Raw genomic sequence first — 20,477 nt, forward strand, 5'->3', positions numbered from 1 at the left:
GTATATAAATGTATGCATACAATGTAAGCAAATAAAATATACCAAAATGAATATAAAGGGTTGGATTATTTTTCGCTATGTGTGTAAACGTTTCTTTTTTATATGATATATTTATCACACTGTAATGATGAAATTATTAGTTTAAACAAGCCAGACCTCACAAGTTTTTCATTTCACATGCTGAATACTATTGTTAATAAAAAAAAGAAAAGTATTTAAAAAATGGACCGTCAGAGATGCGATCCCGTGCTTTCTCACATTTGAAGCGAGAGATATAGCACTAGACCACGGAGCCGCTGTAACATGACGACAGTTGTATACAACCATTGGGCCAGTTTCATTTGTCACTCGGTCATATGACCGGCGTAAAACGGCTAAAAGGTAAATGAAGTAACCCGGCGAAAACATTTTTTAAAAATGAATAATTATGCTAAATGATTATCAATTAATTATGTTTTATTATTTTTTACATTATTTCTTAGTTAGAATAATTCGAAATTCAATTTAAAATAAAACCATGGACCTCATGAAAAATTTTATTTTTCAGAAAATAAAACATATTTTAATTATATGAATACAGATTTGCTCAAAATTTGCAAACAAATAAATAACATGGCGATCTGGTAAAAAGTATCTGCATTTTCACAGTTGTTTTCTCTTCCAGCTATTATTCTAAGACCGGCGATCATTTCAGACCGGCGCATTCGGCGTACGCCGGCGAACCTTCCCCGGTCAAATGAAGTTACAAGCCGGGTTACGAAAGGTCAAGTGGCGCATTCGGCGTACGCCGGTTTGACAAATGAAATCCTACCATTAAGTGCCATAACCCAGGAACTTGTCAACTACGTGGGTATAGGGCTCAAAGTTGTCCTCTGCCTCTTCCCAAGTCGCGCAACCAGATCGTTCCATAAATATTTTTTTAGCATTTCCCTTTTCTTCTCTAGCTGTATTGTGGTCGTTCTTGGGTGTACATTTTTCTGTGTTTGAATTCTCATCATGTGTTGTAGAACAACATCTGATGTCAACCCCATGAGTGCCTTAAATAACTACAAAGAAAAAAATTAATCATATTTACTTTTGAAAAAAAAGAAGTTCACATACAGGAATGAAACTCTGTAATTATTATTGATTTATTTAAATACTTAAATACCTTTGGTGGGAACTCAGTTTTTCCCCACAGGGCAAACATTCTCTCCAGCTCTGCAAAGCAGGAATCGTCTTATGAGGCCACACTGAACACGACATTAAGGCTGTCTTTTTTGAAAACCTTTTGAAATAATAACTTTCAAAATAATCAAGAAGAGAAATCGAGAAATAGTATACGATTTTGTAGGTATTTATTATAAATTTTAACGCCCTTTACTTACTTTCTGCTGTAAATGGTATAGAACCACGGTCGTGGTCTCTTTCCACTCATCCACAATGCTATCTCTTAAGAAGATTCCCCCAGCTTGAAACACCTGGTCCTAGGACGGAAGAAGGAAGAATGTAATCACAACCTCATACAACACACATAATATATATATGAGAAATAGTGAGGAGAGGAGATTAAGTTTAATTTTGAGAAATCAAATAAAAATATTTGATTGTTTTATTAAACCTACCTGAAAAGTCAATTCTTTAATACGATTCTTAGCACTATGAATATTTCCCACCAGCTTGGCTTCTTCCGGTGTAAGTCCAATAAACACTTCCACTTGGAAGAACCTGGATGTATTTTAAAAAAATGCAATTTCATTTGCAAGATTTGTCTTATCTCAAAATTCTTATTAAGTCGAGAATAAGGGGATGGGGGTTCGGGTTCCAAATAATTTCAGCATCAATTTCTTTCTCAAACAAAAAGAAAAACTACCCTTACTTCTTTTTTTTTTAGTTTGTTAACCCATCCCCATTCCACCCCCACCAGGTTTTTTTTTTACTGTTTACGTCCAATTCCGGAACAGCTATTTGGCGAATACACATGGCTTGAAAAAATGGCTAGCGTCCCCGTCGCGGTGCTGGGCGCCACACCTTTGCTTACCTGCCTGCAAGAAAAAAATAGATTTTAGGCCAAGCTGAAAATTATTCAAGGAAAGATAACGATAGGACTAAAAAGCCAATGTGTGGTGGCAAATAGCCATATACATGTACCTTCTTTGGGAAAAATCTCATTATGCTATGAAAGCAAATATTACTTATGTTATGGTAACTTGAAGAAAAAAACAAAAAATTGAAAGAAAATTAGCATATGGATACTCTTTTCAGGGAAATGAACTCAATTGATGCATCACTTTTACAATTGGTTGGTCTGTGCTTCAAAATGCGCCAAGAAGACAAGTTATCGGAGGAACACCTAAAACTTGTCGATTCTATAACAAATCAAGTTCAGCAGGATGTGAAAGACATTAAAAAACATCACCATGAAATAGAACTAAAGCTTTCTGCCACTAAAAAGGAAGAGGCCATCTTAAAAAGAAAATTACATGAGTCTGAAAGGGAAATACAAAAACTGAAAGAAAAGAATAGAAAACTTGAATGTACTTCAGCAGATATCAAGGAAAAGTGTCGAGAATTAGAAAGTGAACTGGACACAAGCTGGATTGAGGATGTTTACAGTATTGGTACTGGGGTGTCAGAGGAGGTTGAGAGTAGTGGCGCTTTAAAGTCAAAAGAGATTGTTGATATTAATAATCCAGTAAAGACACCAATGGAAACAGCAAAAGACAATTCAAAGATGTAAAGAAACATCCATTTGATCGACTATCGAGAAAAAATGCAAAAGTAAAAAAAACTGTCAGACAAAAAAGGAAAAAAACACGAATTCAAAAAGAAAAGCACCACGTTCTTGTTCACAAACTTTAATCATATTGGATTACGGACCGTGACAGTAAACAATGTTCTATTTATGCCAGAAAATAAGAGTGATGGAATCGATTTCGAGATAACAGAAAACTATACTTCTTTCTGAGGACTTGTTACAATTTCTTTCTAATGTTGTATATTGCTCAAACATAATCTTTTGGGGAAAACAACTGTAATTTGTACAGTGCAGTGACAATAGTTTTTGCCACTTGAAGATAGATAATATCAAGTTTTGCAATAAATAGCAATGGCAACTATGTAACCATAATATGATTATGACTTATTCACATGTATCACAAATATGATATGTCGTTTTATATCGCAAGTAGTCTTTTCAAAATTTTGTTCTTGCCAAATAATATTGTTATTTGTACATACGTTGTCATGATAATTAAATAAAACGAAATATGGCACCTTCAAGGCATGTGAGTTTATTCCAAAGAAATATTCGAAATTTGGATAGATTTTACATAACATTGAATTTGGGAAACAGTACAAAAATAATGGGACGAAAACACATGGCTTGAAAACGGCTGGCGTCCCCGGCGCGGTGCTGGGCGTCACACCTTCACTATAATGCCTACAAAGAAATTAAGGTCAGACGACACGTTCCTCAAATTTATATAATCTATATATAATTTTTTCTAAGAATTTGTCATTGAAGTATAGGTACTAAAACAAGTTTCCTCACAAAAAATTAGGGTACCTTACCAGGCATTTGAACAAGATACCACAGGGTCATATTTCTTATCTAACCCTAATGGATAATGTTATGAATGGCCTTTTTCATAATTTTTGGTGTACTTATATTTAAAAACATTCTGAAAACAGTGAAGAAATAAGAAGAAAATGACAAATACAAATAATTTTTTATATAACGTGTCGTCTGACCTTAAATATATATAATTATTAGTCAAAAGGAAGATTAAGGTTGAAAATAGTCAATGTGTGGCGGCAGACAGTCATATACTTAGTATGTTGTATTGTTTGTATCTGTAGACTTAATGAATATAAATTGTTAAATTCACAGGAGCTTTTTATGAATTCACAAACCAGGATATTTTTTTAACAAATGAAATTATTGAACTGAATTATCTACATTGAAATTTTAGGAAATTTATAAAGAGCTCCCAAGGAGGTATAAAAGAACGTTCTAATATACCTCCTATTTTAGATTGTGAAAATACAATAAATCTATCTTTTCAGGCCTAAATCAAGCTAATCAAGGGCAATGAAAGTACAGTTATGGTCAAGCGAAAACGATCCCTTTCAGGTCGGAGAAAAAAATATAAAGATAAAGAACAAAACGATTAGAGCGAGATGATATGAAACCCTACTTGATATATCAACCAGTCGATGAATCTTGGAGATTACAAACTGCACAAGAATTTAAACTAGACAACATAAACTGTCCGTTTGAAAATGAGGAATCATCTACAGAATTAGGATATCCATCACTGCTACCTGAAACAAAACCTGAAACTGTTTTTTAGTGCCTTGTCATATATAATAACTGGTACTGAAAAATACCATTCTCAAATCAGAACACATATTTGCAATTATCTCCTTGCACATCAGGACGAATTAAGCAACGCTCTTTCAAACAAGTACTACGGAAATGTAGAAGCATATTTATCAGATACATCAATGCAATCCGAAAGAATATGGGCGACAGAAACAGAAATATTACTGCCGCAGATATGCTTCAAGTCGATATTTATGTATATTCCAAATATGGACCGCATTGGAAATGCAGTCCTTCACAAGCCAATGTGACAGATGGAATTTATCTCTACCATCGAAACTTGAATCATTATGATGTTGTTCTTAGTGTTCAAAAAGAAAATCCAACAGCTGTCAAGAAAAAAGATATGTATGCTAAAAACAAGGAAGAGTATAGGAAGAAAGAAAATTTGAAATATACTTCAGACCGAGAACTGCGACGACGTAAAATTGCAGCTTCTAAGGAGAAATATAAAGAAGATAAAAAGTTTCAGCAGCGGTTAAAGGCAGCTTCGAAGCAGAAATACAAAGAGAACATTAAGTTTCAGCAGCGGTTAAAGGCAGCTTCGAAGCAGAAATACAAAGAGAACATTAAGTTTCAGCAGCGGTTAAAGGCAGTTTCGAAGAAGAAATACAAAGAGAACATTAAGTTTCAGCAGCGGTTAAAGGCAGCTTCGAAGCAGAAATACAAAGAAAACATTAAGTTTCAGCAGCGGTTAAATGTTGCTTCGAAGCAGAAATACAAAGAGAACTTAACTTTTCAAGAGCGTACAAAAGCAGCTTCTAAACAGAAATACAAAGAAAATGAAGCATTTCGGCAGCATGTTAAATCAGCATCTAAGAAAAAACACAGCGAAAATTTGAACTTCAAGAAATGTGTTTTTTACTACTCACTCAAGAAGTACAGATCTAATACCATCTTTAGGCAAAATGTAAAAGCGTCATCAATAAAACGGTATGCATCCAATTCTTTATTTCGCCATAAACTGAAAATGCTCCTGTTCCAACAATATCACAAGAATCCCGCAATTCCAATAGAGAAAAAAGAAGCCGTGAATCGAAGACGCAAAAATCTTCACGTTGCATTGCAAACATTTACTAAGAACATCAAGAAAAATCCATCATATCCATGTACTGTGTGTGCGAGGACGCTTTACAAATCTCAAGTAAAGATCTGCAACCGCTCCAAGTATTTAAATTGCAAGTTCGCAAGTAATGCTCAAAGATGTTTAAGTGGACAGTATACTTTCGAGTCGAAGGAGTGGATCTGCCATACATGTTACAGACATTTGTGTGCAGGTAACATGCCACCACAGGCTCTTGAAAATGGATTACACCTTTCAATAGTGCCCGAGGAGCTCAAAATGTTAAACCACCTCGAAAGACAACTTGTTGCTCTTCGAATACCTTTCTTGAAACTCCTCTCACTTCCAAAGGGTGGACAAAAAGGTGTCAAAGGACAAGTTGTAAATGTCCCGTCGAACATCAGCAGTGTCACGACTTCTCTCCCTAGAACTATTAATGAAGCTCAGATGGTCAAAGTTAAAACTTATATATTTGTTTATCCTTATTGAAGCAGGAAAATGATTACTTCCTGACATTGCTTCAACTGTACCTACCACACAGAACTGTAATAATCAAACCTGAAGAATTCTTCAATTTTGAAAATTACATTTTCAATGGAAAAATCGGAAAAAGATCCGTATTGAACATCATTAATGAAAACAGAGAAGGATATGGAAATAACGAACAGTATTCAATCTCAACGTCCATTAAACAAATATACAAAATAAGAGCAGAGCAAACACGGACCTCCGAAACATCAGAGGTGGGATCAGGTGCCATGGAGGAGTGAGCATCCCCTGCCGACCGGTCACACCCGCCGTGTGCTCGTTGTCATAATCAGGATATAATGGAAAAAATCCGTGGTCAATTCAGTGTATAAATAATGGACTAACAATTGGTATGAAAAACGTCAGTCAGCATTTCATTCAACGATAAATTGTATTTGCTGACAAGGTCATTGTATCGACCATAGAATTTACGAAATGATGACTTTAAACGAGACTGTTGATATTCCTGTTTCATCAACTTGCTTGTCAATAATTTACCTAGTTTAAGAAATTGTTCATACGTAGAGCATGCTCTTGCGTATCGAATCAACTGAGATATATATACTCCGTATGCAGGTGATGAAGGTATATTGCTGCATAAGTAAGGGAAGTTGACGACAGAAAAGTTAAAGTCATCACGTTTATCATATAGCTTGGTTGTTAGATAACCATTGGTGTCTTTTTCAAGTAAAATATCCAAGTATGAAGCAGAAGTATCGGACTCTGTGGTATCTTTTATCTCAAGCTCATCAGGATATATCGTGTCGACGTAGGTATGGAAATTATCATTATTAATTGACAAAACGTCGTTGATATATCTAAATTCCGAGTTGAAGGCCAAAGCAAGTGTTTTCTCCTTTTCACGTAACAGATTTTGTATAAATTCTGCTTCATATGAATATAAAAATAAGTCAGCTAATAATGGAGCGCAATTTGTACCCAAGGGAATTCCAATAGATTGTTGGAATACCTGGTCTCCAAAAACCACATATAACAGCACCAAATGGAACAGCTGCATTCAACATAGGCGGTATGACTTTGCATTCAGCATTTGGGATTAGCAAAAATATTAAACTCCCATACACGCCTTTTGGGGGAAAACATCCTAAACTCGCTAAGAGCAAAATATGAACACTTAAAACTCCTTATCATTGACGAAATTTCGATGGTAGACCACAAACTTCTAACATACAACCATGGCAGGCTGACCCAAATTAAACAATCTAAGAAGGTGTTTGGAAATGTTGCAATTTTAGCTGTTGGTGATTTCTACCAGCTTCCTCCAGTGAAGGCATCTCCTCTGTACAAGCTAAAGGATTCTATAATTTTAGATCTCTGGAATCCATTATTCCAAATTGCCAGCCTGTCTTAGATTATGCGTCAAAAGGAAGATGTAAAATTTGCCGAAATGTTAAATAGTCTAAGAGTCCGATTGCGGGGAGTACCATTGCAACAAACAGACTTACAACTCCTTCAGTCTGTTTCTAAAGAGTCAATTCCGATAGAGTCAAAGAATGCTTTGCATATATATTCAACCAACAACGAAGTGGATGCACACAATGAACAGATGGTAGAAACAGTCTGCAGTCCATGTCTGTACTCAACATCCAAAGATTACACAAAAAGTACCTCAGGTACGCTGCTCTTGCGAAAGCAACCCTATTCCTCCTCATCGCCAGAAAACCTACCAGACATAATCAAACTTGGAATCCATGCACGGGTTATGCTAACAAGAAACATTGATACAGAAGATGGTCTTGTTAATGGCGCATTTGGTACAATATCTGCTATAGAGGTCAGGGGAAATGACATCAATGCGGTATATATACAATTTGATAACGAAAACATTGGCAGAAAAGCCATCTCCACCACAGTTTCAAATGTACAAGGATCAGAAAAAGCTGTCCGTATAACGCCATATGAAGATGTTCTTGTAGGACGAAATGCACTCAGAACACAATTGCCACTTAAGCTGGGTTGGACAGCAACCATTCACAAAGTGCAAGGGATGAAAACAACACAAGTAGTAGTTTCACTTTAAAAGATATTTCAACCAGGAATGGCATATGTAGCATTAAGTAGAACAACTGCATTACAAGGACTCAGCATCTTGCATTTTGACACAGATTGTATTTTTGCGTCAGCAGAAATGAAGGAATCACTTTCTAGCATGCCAAACTACCTCCTCCAAACTGGTGTTGATGACAAATGTCATTGTCTGAAACTATTATTGCATAATACAGAAGGTCTCCTCGCACATAGGAAAGACATTGAAAACGCTGGTTTTGTGAACGACTCCCAACTTATATGCTTCACAGAAACATGGCTTACCAAGAAAGACGACGTACCTCCCAGCTTAATTCCAAACTCAGATGTTCACGCAGTCTATCGAGAGGATGTATGCACATCCTCTGATCCCATATTTAGACAACTACAATCACAGGCTAAGGGTAGGGTCGCAATATTTACAAAAGATGTCAAACATACAAGGTACACGACCAAAGTAAAGGACTTAGAGTGTGTGTCCATACAAATATTAGAACCAAGCGCAGTAGCGGTTTTCGTGATATACAGACCTCCAATATATCCAATGGATAAGTTTAAAGCCAAAATCAGTTCTCTAATATCCCAAATGAATCAAGAAATATCCTCCCCAGTGTTGATTCTGGGCGATTTCAATGACAACTACTTTGGAAAACCATGTCTAAAAACGTTGTTTACAAGCTATGGCTACCAACAACTTGTGAACAAGCCAACGACAGAGAGTGGCTCTTGTCTCGACTTGGTGCTCGCAAAAGACTTCCCAGAAGATCCAAATGTGACAATTGAACATTTGTATTATAGTTTCCATGATGCGACTTCTATTAAATTGTAAAATTTGTGAAGCAATATAACAACTGTTCTATAGATGCACAATGAGAATGCAAAATGTACATACAGATTCTATATAACTCATGTCTATTGTAATATAACAATTGTGTTTATTGTACATTTATTGTCATACATGTTAATTGGATAAGAGAGAAAATGCACGATGTAACTTATTAATTGAAATGTTCTACAGATGCGCGATAATAATGATTAAAGCTATATACAGATTTTATTTAATTTATGTCCATTTTAATATAGAGCATATGTTTATTGTACATTTATTGTAATATATGTTAATGGATTACGAGAAAAAAACGTTAAAAAAAACAAAAAAAAAACACTGTCGTCGTCTGCTAGGCGCCTGATGAGCCCTTACAGGGCGAAACGGTGTTCAATACATTTTGGACATAAAGCATTTGTTATGTGTTGTTTGTTATGTGGCATACTTAGACCTTACAGGTTTAATTAGAGGAGAAATAGTCAGACAGTCATTTTCATATACTTACCACCTCTCACATGGTCCGCCGTGTGAGGGGTATTTTTTTTCTTATATACGCTAGAGGATTTTTTTTCTTCTTGGCATGGAGAGCTCTGAAAAGAGGAATCAGTGTCGTGCGACGTCTTGATGAACCCTTGCATTGCATGCGAAAAAGTAAAATATACGAAATGACATTGTCGTAGTCTACTAAGCTGTTTGATGTACTTCGTCCTCCTCCTCTTCTTCCAATCCTGCCTCCTCTAAATAGCAGTTTTCAGTGGCATCCACTGTATCACTTGGAAGAACCCTGTTCAAATCAAAAAGTCCATTAACCAATGTAGGTAATAATATGGTACATTGTATAAAAAGTAGTGAATGCAAGGATATGAACATGATGCTCAATTATGACTGCCTACAGTTAATGGCTGTGACTGATGAATAACTATAAAGTTTGGAAAATGAGACTAATCAGACCTTTCCTGTTCTTGAGGTGCAGTGTTTAGAGCTTCCTTCATATGTAAAATCATGCCAAACAATATATGTCTTTATCTTTAACATTGCTTCCGTCACAATATCTGTACTTGGATATTTCCATGGAACTGAAGCAAGGGGAAAATTCTACCTATTGCATATATGTGATCTTGAATCATGATGGACATGTCATCACTGCAAAGTAAGGTGACGACCATTTGATTCTAAGGGGGGGGGCTTGGCAGATTTTGGAAATAAATAATCTGTCCCTGAAAATGTTGAAAATAAATAATCTATCCTCCATCACAGAGAAAATAAATAACCTGACCTTGACATTGAAACATTGTTAAAAATACCTTTTTGATTTACATGAAATTTAACCTCAAAAGTCTTAAATTCAATTTTTTTGGCTCGCTTCGGTTGCCATTGTAGAACCGAATAGTATTTATATTCAGATTACCAAAAGAATGATATTATAGTGTTAATAATGTCATATTTCATGTTCATAATAACCAATACCACTTTAATGGTGCCTGGTTTTACTCTTAAAATACACGAAACCCCAAGAGCTCCCATGGTCTCCACCAGGGCTTCGAGGCTTCCAGGACCCACTGGGCGCCTTACGGCGACTCCAGACCTCTTAGCCTGAACGAAGTCATACACGCCCCCTCCGGATGTAAAATAGAGAACTTATAATGATTGTGATTATATTTTACATATTTCTGCTTTGTGAAGACAAAGAGATATTTCACACACCAAATGATTGAATGGAATTCTGATTTACATCATTTTCTTCATTAAGCTTTTATTATAGAGTTTTATTTATTCAAATAATGCTTCTTAATCCATATGCATGCTTCTCCGTGGCTTTACTATACAAGAATTATTTTGAAGAGTTTCCATATGTTTCTGATCTCCAAATAATATTTACTCAGGTTATCGTCCTCTCCTGTTACTGACACCCTCTACTTAATGTTGAAGGATGAAATCCTTCCATGCTCCTCAATCACTGGAGCTTGACAGAAACCCTTGACGACATTTTCGTTCAACTCGGCTGGTCTCTTTGTGTGCATAAACTGTACATAAATACTAGAGGAAGAAATTAAACATACTTTGCAAAAAAAAAAAAATTGAAAAATTTTACTTCCATAAAGCAGACGGGTATACTAATTTATAGTGTATAATGTGTTAGAACTTTGAACCCAATGCAAAGCACGAGGAATTCCTAAAGTTCAAGACATATTTTGAATTTTAAGGAAATTTATCAGTGTGATCTCAATCAAAACTGTTTCCCCTCTATTCTGTTATGTATGTGTTGGTGATTTTACTTCATCAGACTTCGCATTGTTTTATTTTTAAAAATTCATATCTATTTTTTTTTTTCAGAACAGCAGAATGCCTCTGGTTGAAATAATGGAAATAATTTATTACTTAGGAATGTATTTCCAAGTCTATCAGTGGCAAAAACTTCTACCAAATATAGACGAGAAAGCAATAATTGAATGGTACGGTATACATGTATAACGAGACGTATGCACAAATGTATTGCTTAAAAATCCTCATCGTCGCAAACCACGGCCAACATGTACGCTCCTCTCCCATTCTGTAGGAGAGAGCTAAGCGGACTCCGAACCGTGGCTTGAGACGATGAAAAATCCTGTGCCTCTCGGAAAAGGAGTGGATACCAGCATCGTAGAAACATGTGAAAGCCTATTTGAAAAAAAAAGAAAATTTAATCGGGAGAGAAAATCAACATTTCTTGGTTTTCGGTATAATTGAACGTGAAACAAGAACCACATTTTACAGATGGTTGACAACAGATGCAGAGACACTGTATTACTATGTACCAATTATGCACAAATATGTTCTACTGGGTACATCAATCTTCTCAGACCAATGGGCTGCTCATTAAAGCATGATTAAAGAAAAATTCCATCATGAAACTGTCAATCATAGTGTTGAATTTGTAAGTGAAAATGGATGCTGTACAAATGCCAAAGAGGGATTATGGGGATAAGTAAAGCTTCGAATGAAAAAAAAGAAAGGTATTCATACAAATAAGCTTTCAGAAATTCTTGATGAATTTATGTACCGTTACAGCTATAGTCATTCAAATGGAGATGTTTCCACAAAGTATTGAAAGATGTTTCAATTATACGAGGATTGATCCAAAAGTAATGTCACAACTTCGATAAAATATCTCCTAGTCGACGTAAATTAACAAAATTTTACATGAAGTAAGCTATATTTATTTTAAATAAGTCCTGGAATAATGAAATTAAAATGATTTATACTTTTCAAAATATCGAATCAAAGTGGACAAACACAAAGTGCGATTAAGGTAGTCGCCGCACCTAAATAACGTCATAAAACGGATATGCACCGTCACACACTTTTAAAAAACGCCTTTCCATCGTTTTACTAAGAAAAATGATATTCACAAAACATTCACCCATTTTAATTTCTTTAAGAACAATTGGCACTAATTGTACACTTTATCTATAATTTAATCCTTCATCAAAATTCTTTGAACAATACCATACGACAAACTTAAAAGTCTCTCATATCACTTAGACTGCCACTAATCTCTTTTACTACAACGACGACGCCATTGAACGTTTCCACCCGACCTCCTATCTTTTCGGCATTTCTGTCCCCAAATGATCATTAATTTACCCAGTACCCGCCCAACATCTCTGAAACCATCTATGAACAAGTCTCTTGTCAACATTCTTTCCTCTGCAAATTTGATTAACCATCATAACTGTTTCTCTTTGTGATTTCTCAATTTTGAAGGAAAAATACATTACAACTCGTTTCGGTGTTTCATTTCATTTCGACATTTCCTTTATGAATACATCAGATATAAACAATACTGTTTATGATGAAAAAAAAAACACAATGCTGCCATTTAATTTTTAACTAATGATAAGAAAAAGTCGTAAATTTTGTCTTTTAAAATCTTGGACGATTAGACGATTTTTTAGATGTTTTTTTAAATGTGTTTGTTTTCTTTTCATTCTATCAATATTAACTATAAGACGTGACGTTTGGTTGAGACGCGGCGACACCCCCTATGTTTATTGTTTTAAACATCTATAAAATGAATTCAATTGAACATTATTAAAGCCATATATGGCGTATTTACAATGAAAAAATTTTAGACTAAGATTATAAGAACTTATTAATTGTATCACTACTTTATATAAAGATAGAACTTTTCCGTAAATTACAACATCTAAATCAATTGCGTTTTAAAGATATTACAATTTAATTTGGATTCTCGGAATTTTCTCCGACTCGGAAGAAAATACAAAAGATTTAAATAACACAATACAGAGAAGATAAAATCGTATTTTTAGATGAAACGAGGTGTTCTCCGTGTTCAGAATTGTATGAAAAGTTTTAATTTAAATGTATTAACTATATTTCTTTACTTATTTTTGTATTTTTCAAAAATATATTTTTTTGATCAGTTACGCCATAAATGGCTTTAAATGAAATTTTCAATTTTGATTAGATTTATGTTTATGCATCTTTTGGTGCATTATATTTGATAATATGACGCCAAATAATAAAGATATAGACACAGTGTCATTACTTTTGGATCAACCCTCGTATATGGTAAATTATGAATTTTCATAAGTTTTCAGGGTCTCACACTCTATAAAAAATTGAAATGTCTATTTCATAGACTCCGCCCACTGGATTTAACCTACTATCTTCTACATTTTTTTATTGTTTTCTCCGAGACAGATTCATGTCATATGTTAATTTCGTAAGAAAAGAGGCAGGAATCTTACCTTCTTTACATCCGAATTTTGATTTGATCCCATGATGAATACATAAAAAAATAATCCATGGAAAAGTATAGCTCTTAAAGCACAAAACAAACACAATCGGGGCTCGCTTTGTTTTTGACGGTGGGCTTAGCCCTGCTTTCTTCAACGTTCGTTACTTGAGTCAGAAAATAAAAACGCTAAGCAGTAGGACTAGTCAGTATCATTTTGCTAGTATTTTTTATACGTTCAAGATGGCTTCCGACATCGTCGATTTCCAAGGTTTTTACTTAGTCCCCAGGAGGGTGGGGTATGGGACGGACCAACATTACCCAGGTTTGATAAGCCGGGGTCACAAAAGGTCGACCAATAACGGACGGAGACCCCGCCGGATCCACCTCCGTCTTCCCAGGGCTGAGTTCAAACCCATGTCCATCCCGGACACTCCGAGGAGTCAGACGCCTTAAACCAACCTTGTCAACAGGAAAACTCCCCTTTCTGGAGATCCTGAAGCTACATCAGACTTACTCAGGTGAAATGATATCTACCACTCAGCCTGCTAGGCCAGGGACGGTTCTCCAGAAAGGGGATCAGGGCACCCGTAGCGACCATGGACAATTGTCCGGTATGCTGGAATCCTGAGGCCGCGAACAAATATACATGTTGTTCCTGTCAGCAACGCCCCGCATTCTTCTCCTGCCCGGATTATCTCGTCAACCACGAGCGACCATGTCACTTGTGCCGGAGATTCAAGTCGAGGCGGAAAATCCTAAAAAAATACAAGGTAGTGCACACCAAACTTTGAAGCTTTGGTGAAATTTTAAAAATAGCCAAATTAGGAATAATAAAATCCCCGCCAAAATAACCGGCTATACAATATGATCATCAAACCAACATGCTTTAATTCAATAGAACAAAACGGAACTTTCGCCAGTTTTCTTTTCAACTACTTCTATGTCCTATATTGATTAGACATGCATGGAAGATGGGTTCTAGTGTGTTTCACTGTACCAATCAAAGTTTAAGATGCTGCAATTTCAGCAAAGGAATGACCAGGCTAAAGTTTTTGGAGCAGGTTAACATTTTTGGTGCAGTTTTTGGTGTAGGTTTCATTTCCAAGTAACATTAAGCCCTATATTGACCAAACTTGCATGGATGATACATCTTAGGATGGATACTACCAGACTTGCTTCGTATGCTGAATCTGAACTTCATTTTCCGGTTGAGTGAACAGGTTAAAGTTTTTGGTGCAGGTTTCATTTCCAAGTAACTTTAAGCCCTTTGTTGACCAAACTTGCATGGATGATACATCTAAGGATGGATAGAGATCTACTGTGAAAACCTGAAAAGGGAGAAGAATTAAACCCAGGGAGATCTACTCACCCTAACTTTAATATAAATTATTTCAGATTAGTTATTTTTTTTCAAACATTATCTGTAATTATGTGAAAGTAACATATATTTTCAAATATATTTCCAATAAATTGTACTTTTAAATTTGTGTAATTAACATTTGGAAATTTAATTTTTTATCTTTTATTTCATGGTAATATAAAAGAATTGGAATATTATTAAAAAAAACTTCTGGACTGTTGGCGCCCTATTCTTATACTCTGATATTACCTTGGTATAATTGACTTGTTTTGAAAAAAAATTCTAATACTTAGTAGTTGTACAATTATTTTTCAAGATTGCGTGATGGATATATTGAAATCCTAGTAACGGAGGAAAAAAATTGAGCAGTTAGATGGAGATATTCGCCAAAAAAGGATTGATGGAGGAAATCACCTGCCCTGCTGACGGATGCGAAGTATTTCTGAAGACGATGAAAGAGACACGTCTCTACTGGACTCAGTTACACAATATATATGTATATACGCCTGTCCTACATGCCGCTTTGCGAGTGCCAAAAGGAATCAGACATTCCGTCATATGATGAAATGGCAAAAAATAGATAAAAAAATAGAGCAAAAAAGGTTTGAATGCTTAATATTGTTTATAGTCTCAGAAATAATTTATTATTATTATCTCTTCTTTATCAACTTTGTATGTTCCTCTTTCAGGGGAAACGTAATTTAAGTAAATATAACTTACTTATTAGATCATTTATAAAAATCAATTATTGGAAGGGTTCCCCTTTTTCAAGCAATAAAATTTTAATCAATCGTTTTTTTTTTTTTATATTTTACACTGGTTAAAAGTATACAGGCTATGACTCACCCCTACTTATGTTATTGTTATTTAAATTTACATCACGTGGTTCCTCTTGAACTAGTCAAAGGTCATTAGGTTCGCAATAAAGGAGAGTGCTCACACCTATAGTCTGTTTTCTTTATACAACTCAGATCTTGACAAACCAGTTACGAGCAATTCCTTTATACAATTACACTGTAAAGATACACATCAAATGTAAACAATATTTTCGTCATCATGGTTCAGGAACATTTAATAGTTAGGGCTCCATTATCCAATAAATCCATTCGGGCATGGAAGTGGCCGGGGGGGGGGGGCGGCTTGGAATTATTTGGATTTCAGAGCTAGTGCTATAAGTATATATCAAATTAATATTCAATGATACAAAAATATTTTTTATGAGTACTGATCATGAATTACATGCAATCTAAATGACTCAGAAACTCAGAACCTGGATCCCTAAACATGTCAAGTTCGTTACACATGCAGGAAATTATCCCCCCCCCTTGAAACAAACACAACTTCTTCTCTTTTTTCCAACTTCAATTTATTTGGAAAGGAGGGATGAGATCCATCCATCCTGCTTCTCAATATTTTTTCTCCCATTTTCATATTTCTTTATTTTAAACCCTATCTCTAGGGTTTAATAAATTTCCAGACCACTTAGGATATTTTTATTTCCTTTAAGACATAGGTTTCGATGCCATCTGACGTTCCAGATCTTTCAACAAATAGCGAGATCGGACATAAACGGAAAGGATTTGCACATTTTGTTTTTAATCGATGACCAAAGCTTCTTTCTTTCATATCGCTTAAATCAAGTTTTGATTGAATAATTGAAAATGACGTTTTATGAGCGCTTGCTTGTTTTAAGTACTTTTTTAAGAGCCAGTTACAATGGCTGGAACGTTATTGGTGATAAACCAATCGTGTAGAATCGTTCGTGTATCGTGAGCGATCGTTCGTGTAACGTGAAAGATCGTTCGTGTATCAGACTCAATCGTGTGCGTTTATAATTGTGCGAGATCGTGCGTTTAGAATCGGGTAAATTTCGTTTTGTAAGTTTTTATTGGAATGTTAAACGTAAAATGAGCATTTCCCTTGTTTTAATAATATATTCTATGATAATAATAATATGATTCTGTTCATCTCCTTGATGAAGTCAACAAAGATGTTAAATGGAGGGAAGATGGCTCCATGTGTATTTTTATATTTTACGGCACGGTTGGTCCACTTTTCCTGTATGGAATACAGCAATTTGGAAATTATTGTCCTTATTCACACTGAAGAATCCAGATAAGATAACATGCATGAATATTTGGGATACTCCTTTAGGAATGTAATTCCATGAGGATGTCAGATAGCTCGTAAAGTTTCTCGTCGTCCTTGTTTTTAGTTTTGGAAAGTTGGAGAGTTTGGTCCTAATGGAAGCTTCTACAAGTTCTGGAGCCCCATAGCGTTTGTCAAGGCGATCCCACAGCCTTTGTAATCCCTTAGACAAATCAAAGATATTTGATGTCTTAATGCTTAATGCATATTTTCTTGATTCTTGTCCTAGAAATTTGATCAGGAGATCCATTTGTTCGGATACCATAATTTGTAGTTTGTTCACAACCGAAAGGAAACTTGATTTCCATGCACAGTGTGATTCTGGTTTGTCATTAAAGCTAGAAAGTCTAGAAAAGAGTTAGTCCTTTCTTAGTAGAAATCGAGTTACGTCAGCCACTTGAGGTGAGGTCTGTTGATGTGGAATATATGGTGGTGCATATGGATTCATATGTACGACAGGAGAAGCCTGTATATCAACATGACTCGTCTTTCCTTGGGTCAGTGGAGGTTTAGAATCTTTGACCGGAGCTGACATTGGTGACATACATCCCATGGTAGATTCCAGCATCTGACATTCCGCCTCTGCCTCTTCTGCCTCTCTTTGCAGGTTCAGCACCTCGAGCTCTGCTTCTATCTCTGCTTGCTTCTTTCGTAGTTCTAATTCCTTTATCGCATACTGAATTTTCGCCTTGGCTGCCTTTGCCTCTGCTCTTTTCCTTGCAAGATCTTCAGTGAAGAGAGTAAATTTACCACTTGACTGAGAAGGAATACAAAAAAAAAAATGAGTTCGTAGCTCAAACTATTCTAGTAAAAAATACACTGAATAGCTAAAATAGGGAAAATTGAAAATGAAGCCCAAACACTAATGGAGTCTGTTTTGAATAACTTGCAGTTGAAAAAAATGTCTTTGTTATCTAGGCGACGTCATTGTTTTTGGTTCTGATTTTGAAACTTACCCTTTATTAAGTGTTCACAAGATTTAAGGAGGCCAATTTGACCTTTAAAGCTTCCAAATGCAAATTGTTTCAAAAAGAAGTTCCCTATTTAGGCTATATTGTCTCTTCACAAGGTGTCAAAACAGATCCTTCCAAAAATCGAAGTGTAAAAGATTTGCCAGTACCTAGTACCCGCAAAGAAGTCAGAGGTTTTCAAAGTTTCGTAGGTTATTATAGGCGGTTTATTCAAGATTTTTTAGACTTTTTTTTTTGATTTGCTGTTATCTGTTTGTATTAAAAAATGAGTTCTTCATATTTACTGAGAAGAATTATCCTGCAGTTAAACATAGCCATGAAGAAGTTGGTAAATTTTCCAAAGACCATATACTGGTAACTGAATGTTATTTGTTGAATTATATTTTACTATCATTAATTTCTAGTGAATGTGGGTGGGAGTTTTACATCACGTCGTTGGAGAACACGAGTGGTACTTACCCTATAGTGAGACGGGTACAAGTACATGTATGCATGACCCTTTAACAGGTGAAGATTGATTGATTGTATATTGTTTAACGTCCCTCTTGAGAATTTTCACTCATATGGAGACGTCACCAATGCCGGTGAAGGGCTTCAAATTTAGACCTATTCTCGGCACTCGGGGCCATTGAGCAGTAAGGGTTCTCTATCATGCCAAAGCCTACCGTGACACGGGACCTAGGTTTTTAAGGTCATATCCGAAAGACCCGTGACTTTCACTTCTAGTGCCGAGCGCTCGGTGAAGGGACAGTCACTACCTATGTTTACGTCTTAGGTATGACGCGAGGCCACAATCGAGAATCGAACCCCGACCTTCCGATCACGAAGCGAACGCTCTACCACTAGGCTACCGTGACCGGTTAACACGTGAAGAAGCAGGGGACAAGGAGTTGTTGATAAAGGGCAGTCCAGCTCATGAAGCTCTTAGAAAAATTGTTTTAGACAAGAGGATACTGCACATCATACCTAAATACCCGAATTTCAGGTATGCAATATTTGTAAACCATTAAATGTGTGTCAGGTTAACTTATGTATTTCACTTTGATATAAAATATCCTCAATATAAATGTCCTCAAAGTGTACTATTTGTCTTTCAGAAGCACTGCAGAGCTGGAAAGCTTCCACAACCACATGCTGATGTACAACTCTTAAAGATTTGCCTATACACCGCCTGTGTACAGAGCCAGGAGTCTTTTGGCAGCACTAGATTACAATGAAAATGTTGACAAAGCACCAATTGTGAACAAAGATGGCACTGTCAGGTATTTATCCCTAAGATAATGATACCTGCTATGTAGCTAAAAGAAGATATGAAAATTAATATTTAATTGTAATGAATAAACACTGAAGATGACAATCATTTTCTAGGATGCAGAGAACTTTCAATAAAAGTCAGGTCGATGGAGTGTGTACCCTGTGAAAGAAAAGAAGAAGTACACACATGTGTCTTCCCTTCTTAAATTAGTTCTGCGGAAAAGGTTGGAAGATAAAGAAGTTCTGCAAGGGAAAATGGTACTAGAAGTGGGTGATCCGAAGGGGATATCAAAACAATTCCCCTGTACCACCACCAAGGACAGAACTACTAGTTCAAGCAAAGAAATCTCGCTTTAGTAACTAGACTAGTATTGGACAGTTTTGGTATACGGTTACATCTGACTATCAGACACATTCTTTGATGTAAACTCGACCAGTCTAAATATTAGAACTTGTACAATGGTGAGGTGGTTGACACCTATCTTTTTTCATGTGTACTGAGTATTAAGATTTTTATTTAACGGGTAAAATACACCATTTCAACTTCAGTTGATTTATATATGTATAAAGTTTTTAGCTTTGTGCAAATGCTTTCTGATCAATTAGTGCTTGTCTACCTACCTGTGCCTTGTGTTGCCTATGTAGACTATTCACATTTTCAACTTGCCATCATGCATTCTTGGGTAAAGGGGGTTTACGTTTATTTACCATCTCTCCAAAGGGACATTAAAAGTAAAAATTTAAATGGAGATAAAATATCAGAAAGCTTTCGGACACAGAGTAGATTCAAGGTTCATTAAAAGCAAATATAATAACTTTATTTCGAAATAATTTCTTTTTATTAAACTAATTATAACCTTATTTTTATCAAAAGAAATATTTATGCTAAATATTTTAGAGGCACACATTATTTATCCTTTAGATCAGGGGTAGTGTGACATTAAACATGCTTTATCTTCAGGCCCCAGGATCATAAAGCATCTTCAGCTTAGTCAAATTCTTCATGTTATACTTTTAATGTTGTGGAAGTCAAACAGATTAAAAGTAAAATGTTTCAATATTGTTTCACAGAAGTGCTGTAATTTGCAAATTGAGATCAATTCAGAAATTGATAATATGGTACAGTCAGTTGAAACCTTGACTTGAGTCTAAGTCTGTTTCATGGCCCTTGGGC

At 35.6% G+C, this 20,477-nt stretch overlaps 1 pseudogene; it reads left to right on the top strand.

Annotated features, from left to right (window-relative positions):
* The first annotated feature begins 18,700 nt into the window (after positions 1 to 18,700).
* LOC134231695 (uncharacterized) lies at positions 18,701 to 19,667 on the top strand (annotated as a pseudogene).
* Positions 19,668 to 20,477: the final 810 nt, after the last annotated feature.

Source organism: Saccostrea cucullata, unplaced genomic scaffold, assembly GCF_032062105.1.
Source record: "Saccostrea cucullata isolate Sc308-1 unplaced genomic scaffold, CSIRO_AGI_Scuc_v1 ctg3765, whole genome shotgun sequence".
Taxonomy (NCBI): Eukaryota; Metazoa; Mollusca; class Bivalvia; order Ostreida; family Ostreidae; genus Saccostrea; species Saccostrea cuccullata.